This window comes from Chenopodium quinoa, unplaced genomic scaffold (genome assembly GCF_001683475.1).
Source record: "Chenopodium quinoa cultivar QQ74 unplaced genomic scaffold, ASM168347v1, whole genome shotgun sequence".
Classification (NCBI taxonomy): domain Eukaryota; kingdom Viridiplantae; phylum Streptophyta; class Magnoliopsida; order Caryophyllales; family Amaranthaceae; genus Chenopodium; species Chenopodium quinoa.
In genome coordinates this window covers 601366-627488 of record NW_018745013.1, presented here as the reverse complement: position 1 = coordinate 627488, position 26123 = coordinate 601366, and the positions used below count along the sequence as shown (strand labels likewise).

Below are 26123 nucleotides of genomic sequence, written 5' to 3'. Positions count from 1 at the left end.
TGATAGTTATGTTTATGATTTTGATTATGGCCAATATTTTGGGTATTGGTTATATGGGTAGTTTCTCTCTCCTAGGCTAGACCTTAGCTAGGGGAAGAGGAATGGATGGCTTGGTTGCTATTTGATTAAATACTTAATTTTTGGGGATTTAAACCCTTGTTGTATGAACTTTTGCTTATTGTTATATGGTTGATGTTGTGCACCATTGACCATATTATTACATGTCCTAATTGCTACGCGGGAGTGATCATGTTAGGATAGATCGTAGTTTATATATTGCTTAATCAATTGCATGGGAATGGGTTGTGTTAAGTAGGATCTTTGATCCCTTGGTTGTGAGTCCTTGATTATCTATGTGTTTAACTCTTAATCTCCAAGTTTGATGTTCCCCGACCCCCCTAGAGTTTTTAATCTCATAGTTTCTAATCCTTGTTAGTCTTTGTTAATTGTTAGAGTAATTTCGTTAGCCTTAGTTGTTTGTTGCCTGGTTTTACTCCACTCTTATTCATATACACCCTTTTCAAGCCTTTTTCGTTAGCACTTAGCTTCACAATTTCCCGTTTCTCCGTGGATTCGACCCTTGCTTGCCTTTATACTCCTTTAGGTAAACTAGGATTGATTTTATAGGAAAAGTGTACTAACGACGACATTCCATTCCTCATCAAATTTTTCTACGATGTTCTAGAGCCGATGTCTAGAGCCAACCTAGATGCGGGAGCCAGAGGGAAATTGATTAAAATCCCTCAAAATCAAGTTAAAGCCACAATAATAGAATTTGCAAAGAATTACTCATGCGGAGGCTGAAGGAAGCCTCAAGCAAAAAAGGGAGGAAGATACGAATTGGAAAAAGTTGATCAACTCCAACATCAAATCGAGCCTTTGAACAAGGGGTTGCAAAAACTAAATGCGGGTGGAAATGCCGGTTCAAGCTCCTCTTATTGTGGGTAGGGATGTCAATGGGGCGGGGCGGGGCGGATTTCGACCTTCCCATCCCCATCCCCATCTAAAATTTTCATACCCATCCCCATCCCTATCCCCGCGGCGGGTCTAAAATTCATCCCCATCCCCGCCCCGGCGGATACAATTCCAAAACCATCTCCGCCCCAACCCCCACTTGGATATCCACCCCCACCTAATCCCCACCTAAGACCCGCCTAATCCCCGCCTCCCAAATGCACAATCCTTCACAATTAATAAAGATTGCAAAAAGAAAAAAATCATTGTTAATAAAACATATTTTTTGTTTATAATATAAGTGTATTACAAAGTATTATAATATTCTATTTTATTTTACATAATTTTTTTTATAAAATAGTATAAAAGTATATAATTTTGTTTTTAAAAATACATGGATGTGGGGATGGGGCGGGTACGAAGTGGGGCGGGTGGGGCGGGGCGGGGATGGGGCAGGCACAACTTAAAATCCACCCCCGCCCCATCACCCATGGCGGGTATGGTTTTTATCCCCATCCCCGCCCCATCACCCGCCAAACCAAGACCCATCCCCACCTCGTTGAGGCGAGGATGGGGCGGGTCTCCTATTTGACCCGCCCCATTGACATCCCTAATTGTGGGGGTTTGAGTCCCGAACACATTAATGCTTACAATACTAGACAAGATGGTTATAAGGGGAAAAATAGTGGATTAGCTTGGAGGCAACCACCACCTGGCTTCAATAATCAACCTTAACAACATGTTGAGCCTCCATTCAATCCACAACCACCAAACCCACCAAAAAACCAAAACCAAAGAGGATACTACCAAAGACCTTACCAAAACCAATCCAACTACCAAAATCAAACCCAATACCAACGAAAACATCAAAAGCAAACACAATCACAACCCGACTCAACACAAACCCAAATTCTCCAACATTTCCAAGCCATGAACCAATAAATCCAAGAGCTTAAGGCTCACAACAAGATAATTGATTCTGAATTAGCTCAAGTGGCCGAAAATTCATCCTTAAACTCTTCTTCTAAACTACCCGGACAATCAAACACAAACCCATCTCACAACCTCAAACAACCCAACACATGCAAGGCGATCACCTTGAGATCGGGTGCTTCTTATGAAGGCCCAAAAGGGAGTGAGGAGGTAGGGAAAGAAGGGGAAGATAAGAAGGGAGATGAGGAGGTAAATGTTGAGAAAGAAGTTGGAGACAAGAAGTCCAAGGGTAAGGACCCCATTGACACTAGCAAATATGAGAATCCGGTACCTTATCCCGGGAGGGTTCAGAAAGAAAATTGAATGACAAATTTGCAAAATTTCTTGATCTGATGAAAGGGTTACACATCAACCTACCTTTCCTTGAAGTGGTGACGTAAATGTCATCTTATGAGAAGTTCCTCAAAGATATCCTATCGAACAAAAGGAAGCTCAAAGATGAATTTTGTACGCTTCCACATCAAGTAAGTGCGCTTGTTCAACATAAGATGCCAAAGAAGCAAAGAGACCCTGGAAGTTTCACATTGCCGGTCAAGATTGACAACTTGGAAGCCAAAGGAGCTCTAGCCGACCTTGGGGCTAGTGTTAGCCTAATCCCATTGTCCATTGCTCAACAATTGAATATCGAGATGATACCCACAATAAAGACCATTCAACTAGCCGACCGATCGGTTAAGTTGCCTTGCCGAGAAATTGAAGATGTCCCCATTCAAGTGGGACACATTTATGTACCTTGTGATTTTGTTGTGATGAATATGGAGGATGATGAGAACACCCCTTTGATTCTTGGAAGGGAGACATTGAAGACATTGGGGGTCGTCACTAATTGCAAAAACAATACCATTACTTGTGAAGTGGCCGATAAAAAGATTGTTTTTGAATTCTCTAAACTACTCAAGACCCTCATGATTGAGAAGTGTTATAGGGTTGATGTGGTGAGTGAGGAGTTAGATCGTTTGGGAAGGGTTATGATGAGTCCTCAAGATCCAATGGTTGAATCTCTTACATGCGAGGAAGAGTACTACTCTCAACAAGCGAAGAAGTTTGTCATGACCATTGAAGAAGCCAAAAGAGAGGAAGAGAACGATCCTAAGCATGATGAGCTAGCTCTAGAAGAGGAGAAATTGGAGGAGAGTTATACGCCTCCTCCCAAGGTAGAACTCAAACCCCTTCCCCCTTCTTTAAAATATGCTTATCTTGGAAATGAAGGGGAATACCCTGTTATTCTCAATGCTACCCTTGATGGGCTTGATTTGGGAAAATTGCTTGTTGTTTTGAGAAAATATAGAAATGTGATAGGGTATAGCATTGATGATATTAAGGGTATTAGCCCTTCGTTGTGCATGCATCAAATCCATCGTGAGAATGATGATGCCACCTCCATTGAGCCTCAAAGAAGGTTGAATCCCAACCTTAAAGAGGTAGTAAAAAAGGAGATTTAAAATATGCTTATCTCCGATAGAAAATGGGTAAGCCCGGTTTACGTAGTTCCTACGAAAGGTGGCATGACCATAATCAATAATGAGAAGGGAGAGGACATCTCCACCCGAACTGTGACCGGGTGGAGAATGTGCATCGATTATAGGAAGTTGAATAAAAATACAAAGAAAGATCACTTCCCTCTCCCTTTCATCGATCAAATGTTGGAAAGGTTATCAAAGCATGCCTTATATTGCTTCTTAGATGGATACTCGGGATTTTTCCAAATCCCAATCCACCCTAAGGATCAAGAGAAGACCACTAACACTTGTCCGTATGGGACATTCGCATACCGAAGGATGCCCTTCGGACTATGCAATGCCCCAACGACCTTCCAACGATGCATGACCTCCATTTTTTTTTCTGAAATGTTGGAGACTAAAATTGAAGTGTTCATGGATGATTTCGGTGTGGGCGGCTCCTCTTTTGACATGTGCTTATTTAACCTTGAAAAGTCTTGAAGCGATGTCAAGAGACGAGCCTTGTTTTAAATTGGGAAAAATGCCATTTTATGGTTGAGGAGGGGATTGTCCTCGGCCATAAAGTGTCATAAAATGGGATTGAGGTTGATCTAGCTAAAGTGTCGGCAATAACCAAGCTACCCCCGCCTACTTCCATTACGGGAGTAAGGGCTTTCTTGGGGCACGCGGGTTTTTACCGGAGGTTTATCAAAGATTTCTCTACTATATCGAAACCTTTAACCGGATTACTTCAAAAGGATAAAGATTTTTGTTTTGATGAGAGTTGCCTTAGAGCCTTCAACAAGCTCCAGGAAGCTCTCACATCTGCTCCTGTAGTGCAAGCTCCAGATTAGAGCTTGCCATTTGAACTAATGTGTGATTCTAGTTACTTTGCAGTAGGAGCCGCATTAGGTCAAAGAGTAGGAGGCAAGCTGCATGTTATTTCCTATGCTAGTAGAACTTTGGATGATGCTCAAAAGAATTATACTACAACGGAGAAGGAAATTCTTGCAGTTGTGTTTGCTATGGACAAGTTTCGGTCATATCTTGTTTACTCGAAAGTGATAGTGTACACAGACCACGCTGCGGTCCGGTACTTAATGAACTAGAAGGATGCAAAGCCTAGGCTAATAAGATGGGTCCTCCTTCTACAAGATTTTGATATCGAAATGAGGGATAAGAAGGGGGCCGAGAACCATGTTGCCGATCACTTGTCTAGATTATCACATAATAATGTTGAAAGTGTTCCAATAAATAAGGATATTGGTGTTCAGACCCTTATGGCTATCGCTTCTTCTCCTAGCCCGTGGTTTGCGGATTTCGCAAATTACTTAGCTAGTGGAATTATCCCATACCAATACTCATCTCAGCAAAAGAAGAGATTTTTCAAGGAAGTAAGGCGTTATTTTTTGGGTGACCCATTATTATTCAAACAATGTGGGGATGGTATATTCCGGAGGTGTGTCCAGGACCATAAAATTGAGAGCGTGCTCGAACATTGCCATTCACTACCGTGTGGAGGACATGGTGTTGTAACTAAAACTATGGCTAAAATCTCTCAATCTTTACTCTGGTGGCCTACCATGCAACGTGATGCCCAATGATACATATCTAGGTGTGATAGGTGCCAAAGGACAGGAGGCAACACAAAACAAGATAAAATGCCTCAATTAGTTATCCTTGAAGTTGAACCATTTGATGTTTGGGGGGTTGACTTCATGGGTCCCTTCGTGTCCTCATGCGGAAATGCTTATAAATTGGTTACGGTTGACTACGTGACCAAGTGGATAGAGGCTATACCATCACCAACCAACGACCACAAAGTAGTACTCATGCTTCTAAGGAAGATCATCTTTCCGAGATTTGGGGTACCCCGGACTCTAATTAGTGATGGTGGATCGCACTTTGCGAAGAAGCAACTTGAAACCTTCCTCAAGAAATATGGTGTCCACTATTAAGTATGGCTCCCCTATCATCCCCAAACTCAAGGCCAAGTTGAGGTATCAAACCGAGAGATTAACAACCTACTTGAGAAGATGGTGAATCGGACTAGAAAGGATTAGTCCCTCAAACTTGATGATACTCTATGGGCCCTTAGAACGGCCTACAAAACCCTTATAGGAACAACCCCATACCGGTTGGTATTTGGCAAGGCTTGCCATCTCCCGGTAGAGTTGGAACATAAGGCTTGGTGGGCCATCAAGGAACTTAATATGGACCTTGGGGAAGCCGGAAAGAAAAGATTGATGAAATTGAATGAATTAGAGGAGCTTCGTTTTGATGCGTATGAGAATTCAAGGCTTTATAAGGAGTAATAAAAAAAGTGGCACGATCAAAGGATAAAGTTTAAAGAATTCAAAGTTGGAGATGAAGTTCTACTTTTCAACTCTACACTTTGTCTTTTCCCTGGAAAGCTGAAATCCAAGTGGTCTGGTCCTTTCAAGATTTCTAATGTTACTCCCTATGGGTCCTTTGAGTTAGATGCAGGCAATCATAAGTTTTGGGTTAACGGACACCGCATCAAACTCTATCATTCAAGGAACAAAGTTGGTCGTACTGAGTGCCTTAGGCTTGATCCCATGGATTACGAGCCTTCCCTTGTAGAGCTTTAATGAATTGGAGCAACGGTCAAGCTAATGACCTAAAAAAGAAGCGCTTCTCGGGAGGCAACCCGGGCCCTTTTTCCCTTTTATCCTTTGAGTTTTTGAGTTTTCGTAGTTATAAATTATTTTATGATTGGATCTAATCCCTAGTGGTTTTTATTGTAGGTCAAGTAGGCCTACGGAAGGAGCACAATGAAGAGGATTAACGACATGCACGCGCGTTTGATGATCTCGGGATGAGAGCTCTCGAAGCCAATTCCGTAATATAGGAGTATTGTTGTTTTGAACTTGAACTTTTATATGTTTTTAATGAGGTTTTTAATATTGATAAACAATTTAGTTTGATGTGTTAGGAATTTTTAGAAGAGTTAGAGAACATTTTGAGATTGATTGTAGGAGGAATAATATTCTGTAGATGCCTTGAGATGGCTCTACAGGACGCGCAAGTGTTAAGGCCAACTGAAGAGTCCCTAGTGTGGGCGCGCACACTTTCTGAAAAAGGGCCAATGTTTCTGTAGATGGCATTCGAGCCTGTGAGAGGGCTCTCTCACAAGTCTGCGCGGGCACGCAGGATGTTTTGCGCGGGCGCGCACGTTACCAGTCCAAAAAAAAAACGGCAGGTATGCTTTTATTTCACCCCCATTTTCACTCTCAATCTCTCACTTCTCTCTCTCTCCTAAACCCTAACCTCCATTACTAACCTCCCTAATACCTCACAACCTCCACCTTTCTTCCCCAAATCTCCATCAACATTCATCAAACACCCACCAAAATCTCATTTTACACAACTTTGCTCATCAAAAACCCTTGATTCTCACCCAAGAGATTTCAAGAAAACCCCAAAAACCCCAATCTCACATTGCACGAACCTAGCCTCCTCGGTGAAGCTTTAGTTCGAATTTTTGTCTTCAAGGAGATATATCTAACTTCGTAAGCCTAATTTTCATTACATTTTGATAGAATTCATGATAGGCTTCTTGAATTTGTGATGTTTTTGGGGGAAATTTTAGACTCAATTGAAATGCTTGTGGGTATTTTTGCAATTCTTATGATTATATTGACATGTATATGAGTATTCTTGCAAATCTGTAATTCTAACGAAATACTTGTGGATAATTTGCAATTTTTGGGATTTTCTTGAAATAGTTAGGGGATTATGAATTTTTGGATATAAATATTTGTGGTTCTATGATTTGTAAATTGTTGGCCATGGGTTTCATGATGTGTGTGGGTAGTTTGTGAATTTTGGGATTTGTTTGGGTACTATGTAAATTTCATGAGCTCCTTGCCTATTGACTAACTTTGTTAAGTTGTTGTTGTATTTGTTGTGCTAATTGTTGTTTTGTAGGATTTCACTTGATAGTGCAATTGAATTTTGGGTTGGTATAATTTCGGTGGTTTGGTGTGGAATTCTTTGTGGTATAAGTTTTTGAAAAGTGTTTGGGGCGAAGATGTTGACATTTGGTAGAAAACGATCAAGGAACGGGAAGGAACCACAATCTTCCCAATCCCAACAAAATTAACCACCTCTACTCCCTCTTACCTTCTAAAATAAAAACCATGAAGCCAATTACAAAAAAATGATAGAGAGGAAGTTTAAACCCTCTAAACACTATCACCGTCCTGCCACCACAAGCTTAGGTGTTGACGAAGACATTTGGGTACTCTTTGAAAACCTCAATTTGGGTACCTTTGTGAACTCGGCTTTCAACACCTACCTTGAGGCAACTCTTGAATTCTTTTCCACTTTCTCATGTGAAGTTGTGGGGGATGATGACTTCAGAGTCACCTTCCAGCTTTTCAACAAAACTCATACACTATCCTTGAGAGAACTCAACATTGCCCTTGACTTTATTCCAGATGTCAACCTTGTCGCTCCCGAGAACTCTTTCTTCTAAGGTTATAATGATATAAATTGGTGGAGAGCGATCACGGGAAAAGAAGAATTCAACGGTCGTTACTCCTTAGCCCGTGAGATAGTTCACCCGGCCCTAAGAATCCTGCACCGTATACTTGGATACGTTATTTTCAACAAGCAGGATTTAAGGAAGATGTCTAGAGAGGAAATTCTCACTCTGTGGTTCGCTACTCAGCCTGCCTTAGGCCGAAGAGTGAACATGGGATACTTCTTCATCAAAAATTGCTTAACAATCACCAAGGGGAAGAAGACCGGCGAAATTGCCTATGGGAGTATGGTAAATAGGTTAGCCCTGAAGCTTGGGCATGGGGACCTCCTCCCCTCTTGCACTATGGTTGGGAATAGCGTTGACATTATTCTCAATCTCGATCAATTTAAAAGGTTGGGATTCATTGCCTTCACCCCCTAGAGAGGGAGTCTATGATTGGTTGGTGTCTCATGCACACCGTTTCTTTCTCCCAAACTCAGCACTTACCTCCTTCCAAAGGGAGTCCAGAAACATCTACTGGGTTAGAAAGGATAATGGTGTCCTTCCTGGAGCCGATCGAAGAGGGGGCCCTATAGTTGAGCAGGATTATGTGGAGACGATGGAACAACAACAACAAAAACAACAACAACAACAACAACAGCAACATCAGTTCTTCCAAAGCTAAGGCTTGGAAACCCTTGAGCAGCGAATGGGGAGCCTCCAGTTGGGTGTTCATAGCCTACTTGAAACCCAACAAGGTATGTTTCTCCAACAACAGTCTATTTACGGTATGCATGTAGATAGAGGCGATGTCACGCCTTTGGTCAATTATCCATATTGGCCACCACAGCATGGCCCAGTGCCATCGTGGGGGGGTGATAACGCCTCTATCTACCCCTATTGGCAAGGACCTTCCGAGCCAAATAGGGTGCGCCGAGATTTCCCTAACTCATCCGGGTCTTATGATTATAAGTTGCTGGGTGGTAGTGATTATAGGGGTGACCGTAATTACCCCTATGTTGACCCCACCCACCCCTAACCCCTAACCATGCCCTCCCTATTTGACTCGTTGCCTACTTGGCAACAAGACCTCTTCCGAGGTCATTATGGTTGGCCTCTAGGCTACAGTGGAGGTTGGGATCCCCATGGCCCACGTGAAGGCTTCTCCTACGGGGATAAGGGGCCGGACTCCGGTGATGCTAGCCCTAATGGGCACTAGCCCCCAGTCCTTCCCTTCACTTGTTTTGTCTTGGAGCAACGAGGTCGTTGCTCCTTCTAAGTGTGTGGGGGGGGGGGGGAGGGGTATAAGTGTCAGGTGTCGATTCTTTTGTATATAAGAGGCTTGTATCACTATAGTGTGGGGGGGGGGGGGGAATCTTAGCTTGCTGTCTATTTCAGCTGCTTTTATTTGATATCCTGTTGTTTTTGCTGTTTATGATGAGAAGGTCTAATCCCTTGTGTATAGTTTATGTTCCTTTTCTTTCTTTCTTTTGGCGTGTTTTCCTTGTTTCACTGATGCAGATTGAAGAAGGAATTTCAAAAACAACTCACCCGCTCTTCAAATTGCAAACCTGATGGTGAGTATGGTATGACTGCACATTCCAAATTCAAGCGGCATTTGGTGAGACCCTTCCTTTTTCTTTTTGGTGTGTTTAGTCTTTTCTTAGCTTAGAACTAAGTTGAATGGTTCAAGGATGTTTGCATGCGATTCCAAGGAACGTGGGATCGTTGGTCTTGTTACCGAATGATCACTTGTATGTCGATTGGGATTTATTTGGATCTTTATGCCTCATATGTGAACCTTCTTGATTTCTTCCTTCTTTTATTTCATTTTCTTTCTTGTGACAAGCATAATTATGGCATGCTGATATGGTTGTGTTTTAGAACTTGCTTGCTATATTTGGACTCTATCTCCGTGATGATGCGCCCTAGAATGCTTGTCTTTTCTTAATTTTGTGATGAGATGCACATTTTGAGATTGCTTTTGGTTGAATTTGACGAGCCTTAGCTAAGATAGCAAGGGTAAGAACTTGTGAGGGCGTTTGAACCCCTAGTTTATGGGATGTAGTAAGATGGAGTTTGTCCCTGTAGTGGATTTGAAGCCATCTAGTTGGTATTTGCTTACTTCTCTCATCCCTTTTGAGGTTCACTTTATTCAAGCCTTCATCAATTTATTGAGCGGCGTTTTAGGATCCTCGACTATGTATGTTTGAATTCTTGTGTTGATTACTAGCTCCCGAGATCGTGACCTAGGACTTTTAGGGGAGGAAAAGGGCACTATTTCTCTTTTTTGTTTATATTTTCTTTTATTTAGTTACAAATTTGATTTTCCTTTTTGCATCAACCTTCTTGCCAACCAATTTGAGCCTAATGTTTTCCCTTTCTTGTCTCAACCTCATTACAAGCATAACGACCTATGTTTACCAACCCTTTTAGTTAGTGAAGCAGTGGGTTTGTGTGGCCAATGTGAAGAGCGTCATGAATATGAGCATGAATCTTTTGCGAATTTGGTTATTAAGCCTAAAGATGAGCATGCAAGGAAGATTTGAGAAGAGTGAAAAAAAAAACAAACAAAAAACAAAAAAACCTATGTTGTATATAATTGAATAAGGTTGATAATACGATGAAATTGAAATTATAGGTATTCGTTTGAGTTGTGGTTGTGACTTGAGTTTCGTCTATGAGAATTTGCAATTCTTGTGCTTCACTTAGGACTTGCCACCACTATTTCAAATGTTCTCCCTACCTGTACCTTGAGCCGTGTCATTACAACCCGTGTGAAGCCCCTTTGACTTTAAGAGTACGTGGTCAACAACCGGTGGAGGGAAATGGTTTTCAACCCTGTGGAAAGAGCGTGCATAGTTGAGATGTCGGGATGATCTTTTACCTCCTCAAAATAATTCTTTTTCCGGTTCCTTCGTGGAACCATGAGGAGCCACCTAGGGGGATGATTTGAGACTAGTGCGGGGAACGCGGACCGTTTTAGAGGGGACTAGGGCGGAGGACGACTCACCAGTTCTCTGTGCTTGGTTGAGGCTTGACTCTTGCAATCTTTAGCATCTTGAGGAGTGCATGCATCATGTAATTGAGAATAGCTAATATTCTTTGGTGTTTTTAACATGATCGAGTCCGAATAAAGCATTTGTCCATTTTGAAATCTAATGTTGTTTTTCCAAGCCAAGCCATATTATGTTTGTCTTTGTGGTGTTTGTTTTATCTTTCTTTTTTTTGTCTTGCTTGAAGACAAGCAAGAGGTAAGTGTGGGGGAATTTGATATGTGGCATTTATGCCACTATTCGGGATTCATTTCTTTACCATTTCCCTCCATTTACCGCTTGTTTAGCCCTATTTTGCCGTGCTTCCCCATATATTGCACAACAATTCCATTTCCCTCGTACTTCCCCTCTACTATACCTTTTTGTACTATTTTTTGGTGTTTTACTGTGTTTTGCAGGTAAACCGATCAATACGTGAAGTAGAGGAAAGTTCGGGATAGTTTCGAGAGCCGGTTTCATGAGCAAATAAGTGAGGAGAATCTGATCAGGCTGCGCGCCCAGGAGAGCCCTCTCTCCCACTCTGCGCAGGCGCGCAATTCAAGAGAGAGAGGCACGCAATCGATATGAATTCAGAAATGTGTCCCCTGTAGATGCCCCGCGCGGGCGCAAAGATGACTGGAGAGAGCGCGCAACTTGGCTTGAAAAATCAGGAAAACTTTCTGTAGATGGCAATCGCGCCCTGTAGAGGGCGCACAGTAGCATGTGCGGGTGCGCAGATCGAAGTAGAGGGCGCGCACGTCCGTCAGGCCAGCCCGTTTTGTTTCCTATTTAAATGCTGATTTGGGGAATGAAGAAAGCATCTATTCCAGTTAGGGCAAAGTGTTTAGAGCATTTCTAGAGAGAGAATAGCCTCCATTAATGCTTGTATAAGTTTCTAGAGAGAGAAAGTTCAGATTATTAGTTTTTTATCATCCAAACTTTAGTCTATAATCTATTGAAGCATTCTATTGGATTTTTGGTTGTTCAACATTGATGGTTCAAAGACCCATTTTCTTATTTCAATACAAAGTTGAAGCTTTGTGAGCTCTTTCTATCTTAATCTCTTTTATTTTGGTTTATTTACATATTTCAAGTATTATTGATAGTTATGTTTATGATTTTGATTATGGCCAATATTTTGGGTATTGGTTATATAGGTAGTTTCTCTCTCCTAGGCTAGACCTTAGCTAGGGGAAGGGGAATGGATGGCTTGGTTGCTATTTGATTAAATACTTAATTTTTGGGGATTTAAACCCTTGTTGTATGAACTTGTGCTTATTGTTATATGGTTGATGTTGTGCACCATTGACCATATTATTACATGTCCTAATTGCTGCGCGGGAGTGATCATGTTAGGATAGATCGTAGTTTATATATTGCTTAATCAATTGCATGGGAATGGGTTGTGTTAAGTAGGATCTTTGATCCCTTGGTTGTGAATCCTTGATTATCTATGTGTTTAACTCTTAATCTCCAAGTTTGATGTTCCCCGACCCCCCTAGAGTTTTTAATCTCATAGTTTCTAATCCTTGTTAGTCTTTGTTAATTGTTAGAGTAATTTCGTTAGCCTTAGTTGTTTGTTGCATGGTTTTACTCCACTCTTATTCATATACACCCTTTTCAAGCCTTTTTCGTTAGCACTTAGCTTCACAATTTCCCGTTTCTCCGTGGATTCGACCCTTGCTTGCCTTTATACTCCTTTAGGTAAACTAGGATTGATTTGATAGGAAAAGTGTACTAACGACGACATTCCATTCCTCATCAAATTTTGGCGCCGTTGCCGGGGAAACGGTCTAATTTCTGCTGCTTTTGTGTTGCTTTAGAGTCTTTTTTTCTTTTACTTTGAGTCATTTGATGGTGATTGTCAGTGCTAATCGTGTGTTTAGCTTTGTCGAATGAAAAGGAGATCACAGGGACCGCCTACATATCCACGTGATCACGAAACCGAACTCACCTTGAGACAAGTTAGAAGACTTTTTAATGAAGATAACAGAGGGTTTGGTTCGATACTTGATTGTGATAGTGATTCTTCTGCCTTTGCTAGTGATGCTACTACCGATATGGCGAAGCATGAGCAAGAGAATGACCTTTCTTTATTTCGATAATTTGGGAATCCGAAGGGATATGAGCTCACCGGAGGCATCTTGTTGCCTATTACCGAGACAAACTTCACCATACATCTCCAATACACAAGGATGGTGCAATCTGAGCCATTTTCCGGATCCATAAGTGAGGACCCAATAGAGCATCTTGATCGATTCCTTTAACTATGTGCTATGATACAAACAAATCAAGTTAGCCAAGATTATATACGAATGCATCTTTTCCGACAATCCCTTATGGGAAGGGAAAAGAAAGAGCTCAAATATATTAAGCCCAATTCTCTCACTACATGGAAGGAGGTTATGAAGGCCTTCTTGCAGAGATTCATCTCCGAAGAGAAAACCGTCGAGATGAGAAGGAAGATAGCCTCTTTTGAGCAAGATTTGGATGAAACTTTGGGAGAAGCTTGGGAGAGATTTAAGGAATTAGTTCAAGCATGTCCACACCATGAATACAACCAAAGTTTTCTTATGAAATTTTTCTACGATGTTCTAGAGCCGATGTCTAGAGCCAACCTAGATGCGGGAGCCAGAGGGCAATTGATAATAATCCCTCAAAATCAAGTTGAAGCCACAATAAAAGAAGTTGGAAAGAATTACTCATGGGGAGGCCGAAGGAAGCCTCAAGCAAAAAGGGGAGGAAGATACGAATTGGAAAAAGTTGATCAACTCCAACATCAAATCGAGCCTTTGAACAAGGGGTTGCAAAAACTGAATGCGGGTGGAAATGCCGGTTCAAGCTCCTCTTATTATGGGTAGGGATGTCAATGGGGCGGGGCGGGGCGGATTTCGGCCTTCCCATCCCCATCCCCATCTAAAATTTTCATACCCATCCACATCCCCATCCCCGCGGCGGGTCTAAAATTCATCCCCATCCCCGCCCCGGCGGATACAATTCCAAAACCATCTCCGCCCCAACCCCCACTTGGATATCCACCCCACCTAATCCCCACCAAAGACCCGCCTAATCTCCGCCTCCCAAATGCACAATCCTTCACAATTAATAAAGATTGCAAAAAGAAAAAAATCATTGTTAATAAAACACATTTTTTTGTTTATAATATAAGTGTATTACAAAGTATTATAATATACTATTTTATTTTACATAATTTTTTTATAAAATAGTATAAAAGTATATAATTTTGTTTTTAAAAATACATGGATGTGGGGATGGGGCGGGTACGAAATGGGGCGGGTGGGGTTGGGGCGGGTACGAAGTGGGGCGGGGCGGGGATGGGGAAGGTACAACCTAAAATCAACCCCCGCCCCATCACCCATGGCGGGTATGGTTTTTATCCCCATCCCCGCCCCATCACCCGCCAAACCAAGACCCATCCCCACCTCGTTGGGGCGGGGATGGGGCGGGTCTCCTATTTGACCCGCCCCATTGACATCCCTAATTGTGGGGGTTTGAGTCCCGAACACATTAATGCTTACAATACTAGACAAGATGGTTATAAGGGGAAAAATAGTAGATTAGCTTGGAGGCAACCACCACCTGGCTTCAATAATCAACCTTAACAACATGTTGAGCCTCCATTCAATCCACAACCACCAAACCCACCACAAAACCAAAACCAAAGAGGATACTACCAAAGACCTTACCAAAACCAATCCATCTACCAAAATCAAACCCAATACCAACGAAAACATCAAAAGCAAACACAATCACAACCCGACTCAACACAAACCCAAATTCTCCAACATTTCCATGCCATAAACCAATAAATCCAAGAGCTTAAGGCTCACAACATGATAATTCTCCAACACATTAATGCTTACAGTACTAGACAAGATGGTTATAGGGGGAACAATGTACTAACGACGACATTCCATTCCTCATCAAGGACACGTGGCAGAACCGGATTGGTCCATGCGGCGGGGTAAAAATCCCCTAATCAAGAAGTATATCAATAATAAAAATCTATTCAACATTTTTATCTTTAAGAATATATCCAAACTTTGTTTACTTAGCATCATACGTGTCACAATAGTATCTATTTTTCGCCTACGTGGCTCGACACATGGCAAAAAACTAGATTGCCAAGTGTCGTTGTCTAATGGCCTGGCTGCGAGACCTGTTGGGTTTTGTGATGTCCAATACCATGCGGAAGGAAACTCGCCCAAAATCCGCACACAAATTAAAGTAACTAGGCATGTATTAAAACCTTAATCACATGATTAACAAGAACAGAGAGAAAGAATCATTACCCTTGTAGCGTGCTTCGGTCTAACTTAGAGCTCGGACTTAAAAGCGTAGATTCCCGCAAACATGCGAACCTCCAACGGCTAACACGCTCGCTACCGAACCGTGCCGGCCCTACCCCGAAGCTTAGTCGAGGCTAGACCAACAATTACTTAGAGTATTAGTACAAAGGTTTTCTCTCTTTAGAGATCCTTTCAAGTTCACCAACTTAAGTGCTCTTTCCCAATGCCAAATGATTGGTATTTATAAGGAAAGGAGCCCTTGAAATCCCATCTCCCATCAATGTGGGAGAGTTGGTAAAAAGGTAAAATAGAATTTAATTTAATTCTAAAATCAAATTAAAAGCTAAATGAATCACCAAACCAACAAGTGGCAAGAGGAGAGTAAAGGGTTAGGTGAGGACCATAAGGGGGGACCACCCTCCCCTTGCTCCCCAAGCAATCCTGCAAATCGGGCTCCCCCATAAGGCACCAATCGCTGCGCGCGAGCAGGTGTTGGGCACCAAGGCGTGCCTTGCTTGCAGTCTGGTGCTCAGCTGGGCCTGCCAGCCAGCCCGCACGTACGCACGCATAACCAGCAAGCCTCCTACGCAATGTGGGCTACTGCTACTGCTGCCGCGTTGCTTGCAATAGCTAGCTGCTGCAACCATGCACGAGGCCTAGCGAGCATTTGCTTACTGCAGGCCTTGCGATGGTGCGAGGCTGGCTGCTGGCTTGCCTAGCGAGTGCGGTCAGCCATGCTGGCCTTGCAATGCGCGCAAGGGGTTCTCGGCCATGCTAGGCATGCTGAGCTTACGACCAAGCCTTGCCTTACAGCAATGGCCTTGGCTAGCCCTCGATCGGCTAGGCCATTTCGAGGCTAGGATTTTCCCATGCAATAACTTGATATTTCGTCGATTTTTCCGTCTAGTCGATTCCTAAATTCGACTCGACTTATGACGTTCAGCTTCGTCGCTCTAAGCTCAAAATCCGATGTCTTTGTTTGTAAGGTGACACGTGGCGGGCTCTAGTTAGTCCACGTGGATGACACGTGGTAGAGCCCTATTGGTCCATGTGGCGGGGAAAAATCCCATCATCATTTGCCCCTCATAGGGGTGACGTGGACTGCCACGTGGCGCCTGTGATAGGTGTCACGCCCTGATTGGCTAACGGTCTTTTACTGACCCTTGAAATTCTCCCCCTATAAATAGGGGGTGTCCAAATCATTTGGACATTCTAGAACTTTTTTTGAGACAGAATTTTTAACCTTAGCTCTTACATTTTGGACGACTGTCGATTACTCTTGGACCGCCTGCTCAAAAAGCCGCCCATTTTTCAAGAACTTCCGGTCTTCTTTTCTGAAAGGTAACCGCCTGCTTTCTTTTGAATTTTCTCTTTGTTTTCTTTTTTCGAAAATGGTATTCCAAAAGCACACGGCACGACCTAGGTTAGTGATCAGCCGGTCATCGGGGACGGCTGAATATAGAACTAGGAGTGCCGACTGCCCCTTGCTGGACCACCTTTTGCGAACTGCCCCAAGTCCGACTATTTGTGTGTCTGTGCAGGACACCATGGCCGGAACAAAAAGAAATGCAAAGGTAACAAATTCAGACGGCTCCTTTTACACGCCTGTTAGCGAGATTTCGGACGTGCCACCTGGTGTCCCAAGCACCCCTTGTGATTCTATTTTGGAAGAATCAGGGGAGGAGGTTTAAACTGATGCTCCCGGCCTTACTGACCTATCCAGGAAGGTGGATGATAGGCTCGAGAGTTCAAGCAGTGACTCTGAGCCAAGTACCTCAAGCCACTTTTCTAAAGATTCTGAAGAGAGGCACTCTCGGCAGCATACAGCGAGAGAATCCTTTTCAATAGAAAAGGGGGAAAACTGGGCGGAGCCGGCTGCAAGCCAAAGAGACATGTTTTCCCCTTATTACTACCATGTTCCCAAAGGCAGGCGGAAGGCAAAGTCTGAAAAAATTGGTAGTTTTAGGGTTGACCATGTAATAGGTCATGGTTACATACTTTGCGTGCCAAATGCCGAGGATATCATAGTCTGGTCAGAGGGGGCGAGCTATAGGGACGAATGTTTTGGCTGCTATGAGGCGGCTATTAAGGCTGGCCTGAGATTTCCTCTGCATCCGGCTATGGAGAAAATTTTAGACGGATACTAGCTAGGTGTCTAGCAACTGGCCCCAAACTCTTGATTCAACATCTTGGGCTATGTTGTCGGCTGTGAAGTGCATGAGGTAGAGCCAAACTTTGAAGCATTTGCTCATATGCACTACCTCAGCCAGACCCCGAAAACAAGCGGAACCAGCTAGTACCAGCTGTCTAGCCACAAGGGTTATATGATGACTATGGGGAAGGAGAACAAATGGAAAGATTGAAGGAACACTTTCTACATCATCTCTAACCCTGACAAAGTCCAAAACAAAAAGTTTAACAGGAGGAACAGGCACCCACCTTACATAATAGGCGAATCTCAGCTTCCGCCTGTTCCTCAAAAAGGGCAAGAGAAGAGATCCTAGACCGAGGGGTATTCAAAGTGGACATCCAGGCCAACCCTGAGACTGGGGCCCGAGAATTAAATCCCCAAAACTATATATCCACGTATAACTGGTTATACGATGGGACATATTTGGTCGCCTGTGGCCTTAGTGCACAAATGCCGAGAGGTAGTTGATAAGATATTCATGCGTTTTGTATGCCTTGGTTGATTTTGCGTCAACTAACTATTTGATTCTTCTTTTGCTGCTACAACTATCGAGAAAATCTCAGCATTAAAGAAAGTAGTCGCCCAGTATCGTGTAGCCATTCTAGGCAAGCGGTCTAGTGAAGAGTCACCTGCCAAGCAGGCGTTCAGGGTGAGCTACTTGAACGAATATTTTTTATCTTCCTGTCGCCTGTCCCTTACTCAATGAATTTTTGCAGGGTGACTTAGCCAAACATGCCTCCTCCACCCAGCCGGATCCTAAAATTAGAAAACAGACAGTTGGAGATATGTCGACCCCTAGGAGAGCCAGGAAACAAGCGGCCGAAAGGCCAATAAGGAGTCTTCCCCCAAGCGGGGTAAGATCTGTAGCCGCCCCTGGGAGCAGCCAGCCTCCTTAAGAGAAGGAGGCGGCAGAAGGTATAAGTTCAATAATCTCCTCCTAAAACAGTCAGTCTATTTGTCGCCTTTATACCAGGTATTAACAGGGTATTAATTGTGCAGATGCCCCTCAAGGGTCGGAACTGGTTTAGATGGCCAAATCCATGCTGAGGGCCATCCCCTTCGAGGACAGGAAGACTGTTAAGGGAGTCGGCACCCTTAACCCGGAAGCCATCCTGGCTCTCCTAGCTGAGGTATACTAGCTTAGTGAAAAATTATTTATTTGTTGTATATATAATTTCCTGGTCGCCTGTAACTGACGTCTGTTTTTTGGCCGGAAGCAATCTATGTTGTGAGTGCATGGTCTCCGCAAGACCCTAAATGAAAATAACAAAGAGGTAAAGGCTGCAAAGGCCTGGGCCGCCTCTGATTCTGACAAAGCTATGTTCCAGATTGCACAATAAAAAATTCTAACCACTAACATATTGTATTATCAGGGTTCTGCCAATTTGCAGGTCAAGAAGGAATTAGAGGCGGCCTAGAAGAGGATCTCAGAACTGGAGAAGTCTTTATCGAACCTTAAGGCTGAGCTTGCGCCTCTAAAGGAGGCGGACCAAGAAGTAGCTGGCCTCCGTACCAAGGTTGATAAGCCGGTCTCCTGGCCGATTGTTTATATGAATCATTTGCCAGTTAATTTGCATTTTGTTTTGAATTTTTGCATTTCATAAATTTTGCTAAGTGTATGTAGCCTGCTTTTTCATAAATGGTTTATGGACTTACTGTTCTTTCCCCTGGGCGACTGAGCACCTGGTTTTCAAAGGTGAGTTGATTGTCTTGGAATTTTTAATACTTATATACTAATTTCAAGCCAATCAATCACTATGGTGATTTCCCTAAGCCAGACGATCAGACGGCCATTGCGCAGGCGAACACATAATACAATCCGGCTCTCAGCCTCTCTATAGGTCATTTACTATGTTTTGTACTTAGTTCTTTTATTAGGTGTTGCCTGGCTATCTGCTATGGTTCCTGCACAGAAGCAGGCGTCAAACGGGATGTCCAACAAAAGTAGCTACACCTGTTGGGTTACCGGCGGTAGATTTGGCAGTTTAGCCAACTTTTGCAAGAATAGTGGTCTAGTACTTCTGTTTGCCAAAAAACAGGCGGTCTTATTCGCAATGTTTAGGTTCCATGCTAGGTTGGTTGTGACTATGAGTTAGCCTTTGGGGTTAATTAGTCTCCGTCACTTGAACTTGAGTGGATAGAAGGAACAGTCGGTTGTGGCCGCATGTTGTTTTTCCATTTACTGAGTTAGACTTAGGTTATAACCCAAATAGCTGCCAAGTTTAGAACTAAGCTTACGCCGACTATATTGTCCCATGCAATAGCAGGCGGTTTCTGACTTAGATTTTAACTGTCCACCTCTCATTTGAAGTAAGCGGCACGTTTATCTTCGTCTCATGTCAAACGACTACGAGGTTTTCTTAGAGACATTCGGTTGGGCCGTTTGTTTTAGGTTTATAGAGCAATGTGCCACCCAAATGAGAGATGTTCTCTGCGACGAATTCACCCGGATGGATGTTGTCGGACGCCTGCTCAAGTTTGGGACAGACGTATTAGTTTAAAATTATTAGGATCATTCGGCCATGCGCCTCAAGTTGATCATTCAGCTATAGGCCTTAAGTTAATCATCCGGACATCGACCTCATTAGGTTGTCAGAAAAGAACATTGTTGCTAAGTTGTCTTGACTTAACATTTTTACTCATGTTAGAGTAGGTGATTAAAAGAAATAAGGCTGACTATGTATTGCACAGGCGGCTTGCCCCACTGGGAGGAGACTTACAAAATACTGAGTAATAAATTGCAAATTTTATTGATATGCTTTCATGTACAAAAATTTACAAATCTCAGAAGTATTACTTTTTCAAGTTGTCTAGGTTCCAAGTTCTGGCTAGCTGCCTGCCGTCTGGAGTTTCCAGGCGGTAGGTGTTGCCTCTAACTTCTTCATAGATTCGATAAGGGCCATCCCAATTAGGAGTCAGGTTTCCCTGCTCGTTGGCCCTGCCGACTGCTTCTATTTTTCTTAACACAAAGTCCCCTACTTTCAGGAGGTGTTTGTGCACTCTTTTATTGTAAGCTCTCGTCATTCTCAGACGGTAGATCTCATGACGCAAGGCCGCATTGCCCATGCGTTCTGAAAGTGAGTCAAATGCTAGCCGCATAGCCTCCCAGTTAGCCTCTTCGTCATAAAGCATGACTCGAAGAGTCGGCTCATAGTGCTCAATAGGTGATGAGTGGAATTTATGCCACCGTTTCACCCTCTTTCATTAGAGAATTCCCCCGATTTGCTACTTGTTTATGCCTCTTCTTAGCACTTTTAATTCCATTTTAGTTACCTTATCTCCCTATCGTGTTTTCCCTTCACTTTTATCTTTTCTTCTACTTTTTACCTTTTATTTGTGTGTTTTGATAGCTCTTAGCACTCGTGGGCGAATTATGGATTGCTTGATGGAGTGGAGATGCTAAAGAAGCTTGCCACGGAAGTGGAGATGCCAAAAGGGAGAGGGTGCGCTGATAAGCAAGGCCGCAGGCGCGGGCTTCTCAGCCGCGGGCGCGGACAGGGAGGTCCTTAGCCAACGAGAGTTTCTGGAGATGGCTGGGAGATGGCGAGCCGCGGGCGCGGCCTTTACCCTCGCGGGTGCGGCAGTCTGGGTCTGGCATACTTCATACCCGGCTTGGAGGGGGCGCGGCAGCCTGCTGGGAGAGCCTTCTCCCTTGCCTATTTTTTCTTGTTTTTAGAGAAGACTATAAATAGTCTTGGGCTTGAATGTTTTGGAAAAACTATTCCATTGGCATGAAAAAAATACATTGTAGAGAGAGAAAATGCATGTCTTTTCTAACACTTAGTCTTCCAGATTCAATCTTTGTAATCAAATATGCAAGCTTTCTTCTAGATTGTTGCAACAACTTTGATGATTGGGTAATCCTTCAACATCTATAATAGTAACCTTTTTCTCTTGTTTCTCTAGTACTTAGTTTTATTGTTCTTATTGATATTTTCTTCATAAATTTCTATGCTTTATTAGTTTCATTGATTTCTCTTTGACTTAGAATCATGCTAGGTTGTGTTAGTATTGAATATATGTTTAGCTTGGTTGTCATGGCTATTTTCCTTTCTCTAGCTTAGATTTTTAGCTAGGGAAGGGGGTGAAAATCATGTTTATTTGAGTTCCTCTTGATTATTGATTGGATTCTACCTTGAGTTGATGATTTGTGCTTAAATATGCTTAGAGTTATTGTGTGCACCTATCACCCCAATGTTTTAGTCCTAGATTAGATGCATGAGGATGATCTAGTTTAGGGTTGATTGATTTCATCAACTTGCTTTGAGTAGTTGCATGAGAAAGAAATGCTTTGAGTAGAGTTTCAACTCCTTGGTGTATTTCCTTATTAATTTTCATTAGTGTCTTGATGGTCATGATTGGAACCCCCTTTCCTTAGTGATTTTTGCCATTATCATCTTTAAAATCTTGCTATTCATCTTAGTTTTAGAGTGTCTAGTTTAGTCTTCTTATTTTGGGTTTAATTTAGTCCCTTTTTGATAGAAAGTTTTATCATTAAACTCTTAACAACAAACCATAATACCCCTTTTTGTTACTTGCAATTTATCCTAGATTTCATATTGATTGTGGAATACCCCCGTTTCCTTGGGATTCGACCCTAACTTTCCACTATCTAAATTAAAATTGATAGAGTTAGGTTAGGAGATAAAAATTGTATATTTGATAGGGGTAGTAGCAACGACCTATTATCCACCGATCAAATTTTGGCGCCCTTGCCGGGGAGACGGCTTGTTTTGCACTTTCATTGTGTTAGTTTTGGATTTGTTGCCTTTTTTATTTTGTTCCTTACTCTCTTTCTAGTCATTGCTAATTGTTTGCTTAGCTTTGGTGGATGCAAAGGAGATCTCAAGGACCTCCTACTCACTACATTGACCCCGAAATCGACCGCACTTTGAGACAAGTCCGGAGACTTTATCAAGAAGAGGGTTGAGGTTTTGGTGCTTTTTTTGATAGTGAGAGTGATTCTTGGTCTTCAAGCTCTCAAAGCGAGGAAATGGCGAGGCAAGAGAATGATATCTTGTTTCGTGAGTTTGGTAATCCGAAGGATTATGAGCTCACTGGAGGGATATTACTACCGTCACGGAAACCAACTTCACCATTCATCCTCAATACACTAGAATGGTTCAAGCGGAGCAATTTTCGGGTTCTCCAAGTGAAGATCCAATTGAGCACCTTGATAGATTCCTCGAGCTTTGTGCCATGATACAAACCAATCAAGTTTCTCAAGAATACATCCGAATGCATCTATTTCGACAATCTCTTGCGGGTGAAGCAAAGACGTGGCTCAAGCAAGTCAAGCCTAATTCTCTCACAACATGGAGGGAGGCAGTCAAGGCATTCTTGAAGAGGTTCATTTCCGAAGAAAAGACCGCTGAGATGAGAAGGAAGATTGCATCATTTGAACAAGAAGCTTGGGAAAGGTTCAAAGAGTTGGTTCCAGCATGTCCTCATCATGAATACAATCAAAGCTTGCTCATGAGGTTCTTCTACAAGGGTTTGGAACCTATGTCTAGAGCTAACTTGGATGAGGGGCCAGGTGGACAATTGATTAAAGTCCCTCAAAATCAAGTTGAAGCAACAATTGAAAAGGTAGCGAAGAAATACTCTTAGGGTAGTAGAAAGAGGAATGCACCAAAGAAAGGTGGAAAGTATGAGTTGTAGAAAGTTGATCAATTGCAACATCAAATTGAGCTTTTGACAAAAGGGCTTGCAAAGTTGAATACTAGTGTCAATAGTGGTGCAAGCTCATCTCAAGTCAATTCCTTCTCTTATCAAAATTGTGGTGGAATGAACCATGATACATCTTATTGTGGAGGTTTGAGCTCGGAGCATGTAGCGGCATATAACACATGGCGGTGGAGTAGCTTGGAGACAACCACCACCCGGATTTGCAACCCAACCTCAACAATGGAATAAAAAAACTCAACAACCATACAACTAATAGGCGTGTCGCGTACCAAACAAAAATAATCTAACTATTCCTCCTAACTATGTAGTCGGGCAAGTAAGGTCGAATCCCAAGAGACTAAGGTTCACCTAAATTTCTAGACTCAAATAGATACTAACCAAGAATCAAATCAATGGTGGAATAAACTAAGAGCTAACGTATGAAAAACTAGAATTAATCAAAAGAATCTAATGAATCAATAAGCTAAAACATCCAAGATCAAGTATCACCACAATTACGATCGATGCAATTATATATCTACCCCTCAATACAATTCCAATTAACATGGGGAAAAGTAAACCCTAATCAATACCAAGGACCTCTCTCGAGTATAAGTGGCTTCTCTAACCACAATCAAGCCTATTCTCATGAAATCATGCAAATTAGAGACAGTAAACAATTCAACTACTCTCGTGATGAATTTCAAACCCCAAATTAATTTACTCAATTCTGTTAAATACCAACTCTCGTTGTGATTGAAACTATGGAATAATAGCAATACTAATTATCTCTAATTTAGTATTGGCATAATAACAATCAATTTAGCATAAACAATTGCAATAGTTATTAGAGAATTTAAAGAATTAATTAATGCATCAATCATAATTGGGCTACCCTAGATCTTGGAATAAGAAAACTACTCACACATATTGAAAGAAGCAATAACAATAATAATCAAGGAAAACATATTTGAAAACAAAAATAATTGAAAGAGAAAGGAATAGAGATGAATACCAATGATGCTTCAATTGAAATTACTCAAATTGTTAATCAACAATACCCAAATCTAACCTAGGAATTAAATTGCTAAAAAGTACTAAACTAGGGTTATAGAGAGAGAAATAAAACTTAAGGAAAATAATCAGTGTTCTAATGATGATTACTAGGGATATTTATACCCTTAACAAGATAAAATTGCGAAAATATTAAAATCGGATTCCGCAAGCCTTTGCCAGGTCCAACCGGGCAAGCACCGCCCGATCTGGCACAAGGGTGGTTCCCGATCGGGCGCGCAACTATGCTTCTCCAAATTGATTGCTGCCTTCTTGTTTCAACGCTAGGCTTCTACTCCTCTGTGCCCAGTCCCACCGGGCGAACCATGCCCGATCGGGCACGTAGGAGCTGCAGCAATTACTCCGTATTAAGCTCATCTTTCATTTCCCTGTTTGACCGGGCAAGCTAGGGTCAACAGGGCATAGGGGAAACCTTCTTCTTCACACACCAACCTCTTCTATAATCATCCAAAACGTGTCTGATTCATCCAAGAAACCCTGTATTCCTATTAAAACTTATAAAAACACACCGAACACACTAGAAAAGAGATTGTTATCAAGAAATGACTCTAAAGAGCCTAAAACCATGCAAGAATGTGATGTAATATCAGGATAAATCTATGTATAAAACGTGTATATCAAATTCCCCCAAGCTAAACTCTTGCTTGTCCTCAAGTAAGACAATAAAAAATAACAGACAACCAAACAACATACTTTACCCCATAATGCAACTTTAAAACACGGATTCAAAATCGAAATCAAACAAGCATGCATCTTAGCCAACCAATCAAATCACTCAAACCGTCGATCCACCTAATTAGTTATCAAACGAGACCAACCATGTATATTTCAAGAATCGGTGAGTAGAATATCTCACATCGGTGGTCACTCAACACACTTTTTATGTGGCGAGTTAAAAATGAGCAAGTTCTCTCACCATCCCAACCAATAATGCAATCCCTCCACCTCACAACACTCGCGTGTTTAGAAGGTTATAATATCGCTCAACCTAGTCAAATGTCGACTCGAAATGTAATATATACTCCAGCATTTTGATAAAAGACTCATTTCACATGAACACAATGCTATGCACGCAGATCAGAAGGACTTTTTGAAGCTTGTAATGTAGGCCGGAATAAGAATGGGTAGGAAATAAATTGGGAAATGTGGGCTATATTAGTCTAATCGGGGAGCTATCAAAAGACTTGAGTCACCTCGATTCACCATTTTCAATCAACAAAACATAAACCCAACTACAATAAAGACATCCATTACTTCTTCATATTTCCTTCTAACTTCAAGCTTCCTTTTATTCAATTTTTTCTTTTCATCAACATTTTTTCTCTTTTTCTTTCTTTTTTTTCTTCTTTTTTCTCTTTTCTTGAGAAAAAAGACATTTTCTTTTATTTTAAGTACAAAATTTTCCTTCTTTGTTCTTCGATTCATTCTCTTTTTTTTTTCTTAATTTTCAACAAACCTCCATGCTAGTTTTCCTTCTTTTCTACCTTTTTTTCATATATTTCTCATCAATTGCAACTTGAAATAAAATCACACAAAATACCACATAATATAGCTCCCACAAGCTAGACTTGGGAAAAGTAACCAAATTGAGGCTAAGGGGTAATTTTTGTGAAGTTCACGAAAACTATAGTCAAGCTAAAACATGGGTGAGCAAGAAGGGAACTGATTCTCTAAATTCGTCTAGAGGTCACCTAATGAACATGGCCTTCGTCATTTCAACGTGCACGTGCAATGCATTACGATACACTACTAAGAGTCTAGAATCAAAACTAAGATCAATGCTACACCAGGAACTAAACACACACATGAATGAATATATAAGGCTCAAGCCTCACGGTTAACACAATGAAGCTCCTAAATCATACACGGTTAATAGCTTTGACTCCTACTAGGGATCAACCAATTCAAGGTCAAATCATGATCTTTTAGTCCATAATGCAAGTCTTTCAATCAAAAATTAAATCAAAACCT

General features: G+C 42.0%; 1 pseudogene; it reads left to right on the top strand.

The window, feature by feature from the left end:
* Nucleotides 1-26123, top strand: part of LOC110708183 — a 74997-nt pseudogene that overhangs the window by 41500 nt on the left and 7374 nt on the right.